Below are 7,483 nucleotides of genomic sequence, written 5' to 3' on the forward strand. Positions count from 1 at the left end.
AGGCCCTTGGATTTTATCAACTGGGGAAGCCGATTCAGAGGGAATGGGTCCTGTCCTGCCCTCCCCGCTGTTACCTTCTTTCCCCAAAGCCCTGAGATGCTACAACTGAGGGGACAGAGCAGATGGCAGCTACAGCTCCAGGGCCAACGGTGGCTGGGCCAGGGGGCCTGGGGAGCAGGGGTTGGAACAGGCAGCATGGGGGATTGATGGCTCCTGTCAGTGTCTGTCTCTCTTGTGTAAGCAGGGTCTGAGTGAGCTCTCCCCCGCCGGCAAGCCAGGGAGGGGCAAAGACTCAGGAGCCGCCTGTTTTCACATGAACACGGCTACTCTGCCTAGGTATCCAGCAGGCAGAGCAGCGTTGCCTGAAGTGATCCACTTTGTTGGGTTACAAATCAGTTTAGTACTGAATGCAGGGGTAGTGAAATGTTGCTATCTGTATTGTAGGAGTAAAGGGCAGCAGAACTGTGCGTAGCCTGTCCTGATTGTGGGGCTCAACCGCAACTGAAATGAACTTGCTAAGCCAGGGGGCTTGGATGCAGACCAGGTGTCCCTGCCAGGACGTGTGGGCTCTATCCCAAAGCCCCAGGCATGGTTTAACCTGCCCGTTCCCACTGTTCAAAGACAGAGCTAAGCAGGGCTCCATGAGGCGTCTTTGGCTAAGTGCTCACTACAGCTGAAATCACTTGTGGGACAGCATTTCTGCCCAGCTTGCTTCAGCAATGAAGTTCCCCCACTAGGAGAAGACACTGGCTGAGAGCATAGGCACTGACGCCATGGGTGCTCCGGGGCTGGAGCACCCATGGGGAAAAATTGGCGCGTGCTCTGCACCCACCGGCAGCCAAGCTCCCCACCCCGCCCCAGCTCACCTCACCTCCGCCTCCTCCTCTGAGCGTGCCGTCCCTGCTTCTCCTCTCAGCGCTTGCCGCCATGAAACAGCTGTTTTGCGATGTAACAAGCTGTGGGAGGGAGCGGGAATGCGGTGCCCTCAGGGGAGGAGGCAGGGAAGAGGTGGGGCCGGGGCGGGGATTTGGGGAAGGAGTCCAGTAGGGGCAGGGAGGGGGCAGAGTTGGGGCGGGGACTTTGGGGAAGGGGTTGGAATGGGGGCAGGGCAGGGCTGGGGGGCATGAGCACCCACCGGCGCCAGGAGAGGTTGGCGCCTATGGCTGAGAGCTGAAAATCACGAAGAACTGGGGGGAAACGACAAGAGACCAACCTGCAGAGGTCGCAGTAGAGAAGCAGGCCGCAGCAGCAGGTGACTGTGTGCAGTGCAGTGGCTGGCAGGGTGGCCAGTCAAGCAGCGAGTGGCCGGTGGAGTGGAACGGCGGCTAGCGGGGAGGCCACCGAAGTGGAATGGCGGCGGGCGGGGTGGCCAGCCACAGCAAGTGCTCAGATGGCGGAGCAAGCCAGGGGCCTTTTTTCCCCTGCCACCCGCCAGGGTGGGAGGTGACCTCACACAGATGCACCTCTGAACCCTGGGGCCTCCCTGACCAAGGGCAACCACTGTGAGCGGGGTGTGGTGAGGGAGCAGCGAGGGGCCACAGAAAAGGGGGAAACGGCTATTCACCGTCTCGTAACTGTTGTTCTTCGAGATGTGCTGTTCATGGCCATTCCAATCTGGTGTGTGCGCACCGCATGCATGGCAGCCGGAAGATTTTTTGGGCACGATGAAGGCGCGACTCCAGGGGGCGCCCAGACTGACCCTATGGATACTGCTACTGGTAAAAGCTTCCGGCTGCCGTGCACGTGGTGCGCGCACACCTGATTGGAATGGCCATGAACAAGCACTCAGAGAACTTTGGATTGTAGAACTCAAGAACATGAGACAGACGACTCTGTCCCACGCACTGGGGCGTGGGTGTCCGGCTCACTGTTTTATGATTAGAAATCCTACTTGTGGCATTTTCCCTAATTACTGTGGGGTGACTTCCCTCCTTTCATTAAAAGTTTCTTTTCTACACTCAGACTCTGTGCGTGCGAATGGGGCAGTATTGCCTCTCAGAGGTGCCCAGGGGTGGTGTGTAAATTTCCCAGCTTACTGGCTGGGGACTCGAGCCGGTTCTGTGTTGTATTGTTGGAAAGGAACCCCTAGATATTGAACCTGGCCCTGGTTGCTGCCAACACCCCGTGGCAGAAGGGTTATACTTGGATAAGCCCAGTAGTGCGTTTGTTTCTGGCACCCCTGTCCCTCTTGACTGATAATTCTTGTATGGCAGCTAAGTGGTGTGAGAGGTGGGAGGCAGGTCCAGGAGCAAATTCAGCACTGTGGTGGCTTGAAACAAACCACTGCCTTATGCAGACAGCCTACGCTGGCCCCACCTGAGCCCTGCTCTTATCAGGTGCCTGCCGACTGTCCTGGATGAAGGATGGCTGTGGGTGGGAGCAGCGTCCAGAATTAGCACTTCACGGCCAGATGGACGAACCTACCCCCCTGAGGGGTAATGAAGAGAACCAGTCAGGGAGTGAAGTAGGCAGGGTCCCTCCCGAGTGATCCCACTCATCTCGGCCACACAGCAAAGTATACATGGGTGTTGCGGCCCCTGGGCTGGCATCCTGTTTATCGTGTATATCAAGGCTTGTTTGCAGAAACCACATTCCTTCCTTTGGAGGCCATGGTTTGAGCTGGAGTTTGATTTCAAAGGAAACAGGACTGGCCTGGTGGGCAGGGAGTTTGCATGTTTCCAACACAAAGTATATCTATCCATGGCAAGCAAAGTAAGCAGTCATGGGGTAAGAGGGAAGGTGCTCTCATGGACTGGTAACTGGTTAAAAGATAGGAAATAAAGGGTAGGAATAAATGGTCAGTTTTCAGAATGGAGAGAGGTAAATAGTGGTGTCTGTACTGGGCCCAGTCCTATTCAACATATTCATAAATTATCTGGAAAAATAGGTAAACAGTGAGGTGGCAAAATTTGCAGATGCTACAAAACTACTCAAGCTAGTTAAGTCCCAGGCAGACTGTGAAGAGCTACAAAGGGATCTCACAAAACTGGGTGGCTGGGCAACAAAATGGCACATGAAATTCAATGCTGATAAATGCAAAGTAATGCACATTGGAAAACGTAATTCCAACTATACGTATAAAATGATGGGGTCTAAATGAGCTGTTACCACTCAGGAAAGAGATCTTGGAGTCACTGTGGACAGTTCTCTGAAAACAGCCACTCAATGAGCAGTAGCAGTCAAAAAAGCGAACAGAATGTTGGGACTCATTAAGAAAGGGATAGATAATCAGACAGAAAATATCGTGTTGCCTCAATATGAGTTCACGATACGCTCACATCTTGAATACTGCGTGCAGATGTGGTCGCCCCATCTCAAAAAAGATATACTGGAATTGGAAAAACTTCAGAAAAGGACAAGAAGAATGATTAGGGGTATGGAACAGCTGCCATATGTGGAATGATTAATAAGACTGGGACTTTTCAGTTTGGAAAAGAAATGACTGCGGGGGGGGGATATGACAGAGGTGTATAAAATCATGACTGGTGTGGAGAAAGTAAATAAGGAAGTGTTATTTATTCCTTCTCATAACACAAGAACTAGGGGCCACCAAATGAAATTAATAGGCAGCAGGTTTAAAATAAACAAAAGGACGTGTTTTTTCACACAGTGCAGTCAACTTGTGGAACTCCTGGCCAGAGGATGTTGTGAAGGCCAACGCTATAACAGGGTTCAAAAAAGAACTAGATAAATTCATGGAGGATAGATCCATCAATGGCTATTAGCCAGGAAGGGCAGGGATGGTGTCCCTAGCCTGTTTGCCAGAAGCTGGAATGGGTAACAGGGGATGGATTGCTTGATGGTTACCGGTTCATGCCCTCTAGGCCACTGTCAGAAGACTGGGCTGGATGGACCTTTGGTCTGATCCAGTATGGCCGTTCTTATGGCACTTGTCTGGCCTACATCCCCCTAGGATCTGAGCCCCTCACTCTTTAATGTGTTTACCCTTGCAACTCCCCTGAAGTAGGGCTGTCTATTGTCCCCATTACAGATAGCGTCTCTGTGCCTTAGGCCTATAAATGACTTGCCCAAGGTCACACAGGAAGTCTGTGGCAGAGCAGGGAATTGAATCCAGAGCTACTGAATTCCAGGCTAGTGCTGTAACCACTGGACCAGTTTTCCTCACAGGCATAGTAGCTGCAAAGCTGTCTCTCTCCCTCCCCTCTGCATCCTGCCTTGCCCTGCAGTGAATGCTGTTCTGTCTAAAGCGATTCATTCCTCAGGAAGAACAGTTCTCTCTGTAACCAAAAAAAAAAAAAAAAAAAGGCAAGTAGGAAAACTTTTAAACAAGAATTTTACCCTCCACCGGTGCCTGCAATTCAGGTTCCAAGCCTTTGGCTCGAAATGGGAGCAGTGTGGGGATCTATTCAGTCTTTAGTACCAGGAGGCCATCCTGTCCTGTGGGAGTAGCAAGCTTTACAAGCTACCATGGCAGAGGTGAGGATGACAAGAGAAACCCAGTACTGCTCTTGGCCTGGACGGAGCTTAATTTAAAGCGTGGTGGCTCGGTTACAGGTTTTTTTCCATTTGCATCCTCACTTCATTCCTCTTGCAAACATAGCAACTGCCCCCTGCTCGTGCAGTGGCAGCAACTGCTGTGTTGGCTGCAGTTTAGTCTGTAAATGCAATATGAACTCACTTGCATGGAGAGCCCCAACTTTTCATCCCCAAATTACCCAGCTAGGTGGGCTAAATCCTGCAGCCTTTATCCAGGCAAAACTTCAGCGGAGTGCCTAGCCTGCTGCTGAACAAATGGACGATCTCTTCTCTCCCACTGTGCCCACACCTAGGCCTTGCTCAAATCCCTCCTATAACCCACCTCTTCCAGGAGCCCCACATGTGGAAAAATATACCTAAAAAGAACAGGAGGACTTGTGGCACCTTAGAGACTGACCAATTTATTTGAGCATAAGCTTTCGTGAGCTACAGCTCACTTCATCGGATGCATCCGATGTATACATCCGATGAAGTGAGCTGTAGCTCACGAAAGCTTATGCTCAAATAAATTGGTTAGTCTCTAAGGTGCCACAAGTACTCCTTTTCTTTTTGTGAATACAGACTAACACGGCTGTTACTCTGAAAAATATACCTGTGAGCCTAATAACAAGAAGCAGCATGTTTAGCTGAAGGAATGGCTGCTTCCTGTTCCATCTGTGATCCCCTCAGACCTAAGCAGAGACTCATTTCACATTGGCCAGATAAGTGTCAGGTGGGAACTATATTTGGGAACTGTTTACCTGGGCTGGGCTGGGCTTGGCTTGAGCCAGCGACTTTAAGGTGAAAGGCAACTGTACCTCTTTACCTGAGCTATCCAGTCCCTTGTAAAAATAGAGGACATTAATTTTAACATATTAAAGCTTGGGGTTAGGGCTGTGCACATTTAGCCAATTTCTACAGATTTTTACAAGGTTACAGTGGGAAATGTTTGATCCCAGGGCTGCCCCTTGGATCAGTAGGGTTCAGGGTATGGAAGAAGTTTATATATTCATGAACCAACACTAGCAACAACCCTGTATGCTCTCCTATTAATAGTTATAATGCAACTCGATTCACATTGATGTTAATTGATCTTTGAGCCACACCACTGTCATGATGCACATTGTTCTCAGGCAGATGCCTTTAGGCAAATAAAAAGCAAATCCCAACCCACTCATAATGCTTTATGCTACTTTTGTTTCCAAGAGTTCTGATTGCACTGTTAAAAACTGTATCCATTCAACGGACAACTTCTGAAGTTCAGTAGAATTCCTACCTTCAGAAACAGACTCCAACGAGAGACTGCTGAATTGGAATTAATTTGCAAACTGGATACAATTAACTTAGGCTTGAATAGAGACTGGGAGTGGATGGGTCATTACACAAAGTAAAACTATTTCCCCATGTTTATTCCCCCCCCCCCCCCCCCACTGTTCCTCAGACGTTCTTGTCAACTGCTGGAAATGGCCCACCTTAAGTGATCACTCTGGTTACAGTGTGTACGGTAACACCCATTGTTTCATGTTCCCTGTGTATATAAATCTCCCCACTGTATTTTCCACTGACTGCATCCGATGAAGTGAGCTGTAGCTCAGGAAAGCTTATGCTCAAATAAATTGGTTAGTCTCTAAGGTGCCACAAGTCCTCCTCCTCTACCTGCACAGAGTAGAGCAATCGATGCCCCCTTCAAGTTATGCCCTGGCCTTGTCTAGAGTAGGAAAAAAAGCGTGTTCTTAGCACATGTTGGCTAATGTGGTAAAATCTTGGCGAAGACAAGGGTAGTTGTAGTTTTAACGCTCCTGAACAAGCTGTATTCTACAGCCAATTTAAGAACCACCCACAATGCAGAGGAAGGCCAAAGCTCCGATACAGCAACACGGTCAAGCAAGGCCTCAAGCAATTCAGCATTCCCATTGACAACTGGGAAAATCCTGCCCATAATTGCTTAGTCTGGAGAAGCAAGGTGAAGACTGCTGCAGTCGCTGCGGAGAGCCATCAGACAGCCCAGGCTGAGGCCCCCAGGTGAGCCAGGAAGCAGAGTGTGCTCCAACCTCCATCTGGCGAGTGGACCTGTAGCCACTGTGGGCAGGTTTGCCGCTTGTGCATCGGGCTCTTTTCCCATACCATCGCTAAGCACCACTGACGGACCAACTTTGTCGCATCTCCTTTCATCTGTCAAGACGTTGGATGGCCATACAACAGGGTGACGAACCACTGGCGCAAACTAGCAAGGGAAGGGGTAGATTCCTCATCTCTTGCAGTCTTCAAATCAGCTGGATGTCTTCCTGGGAGATATGCTTTAGCCAGCCAAGGTATTGGGCTCAATACAGGAGCCTGTGTTATACAGGAGGTCCGACTAGGGAACATATGGTCCCTTCTGGCCCTGAACTCTGGGAATACACCCTTTTCCCTAGTGTGGACTTATCCTTTTAGTGAGCTGATTTACAGCAGTTGTTTGTTGAGGTAAGGGAGAACAAACCTGAGGGAACAAATAGCTCAGAGCTGCTGGGGAGGATCAGGGTCTAAACTGCCAGCTATATCATATAGTAAGGAAGCATTGGGAATACTACGACATAAGCACTTACATAGAACCTCAGTGGCTCATTTCTCTATTGTCTGCACCTGGTGTCATCGCTTACATCAGTGCAAAGTAAGCACCTCAGTGAGTTGATAGTGTTTTACGCTCACTGTGCACCGGCATGAATGATGGCGCAAGGTGCAGGGCAACAGGCAGTCAAGTCCTACAGCTTCAGAGCAATGTGCAAATGCGAGTCAATCCGGGCAACACTTGTGTGTGTGCTATAGATAGCATATAGCTATAGATGAGGGATCCAAAGCAGGAGTCATTTGCCAGAGGCCATAAAGGGAATCTAATTCAGAGCAGGGCTTAGACATCAGGAGGTCCTGGCTTCCAGCCCTCTGCTAAGACCGCACTTCTCTCTAATGTGATGCAGCAAATTCACAAGGTTCCCCAACAGAGAAGAATTACTGATGAGTGAGTTACACC

This window comes from Natator depressus, chromosome 2 (assembly GCF_965152275.1).
Source record: "Natator depressus isolate rNatDep1 chromosome 2, rNatDep2.hap1, whole genome shotgun sequence".
Taxonomy (NCBI): domain Eukaryota; kingdom Metazoa; phylum Chordata; order Testudines; family Cheloniidae; genus Natator; species Natator depressus.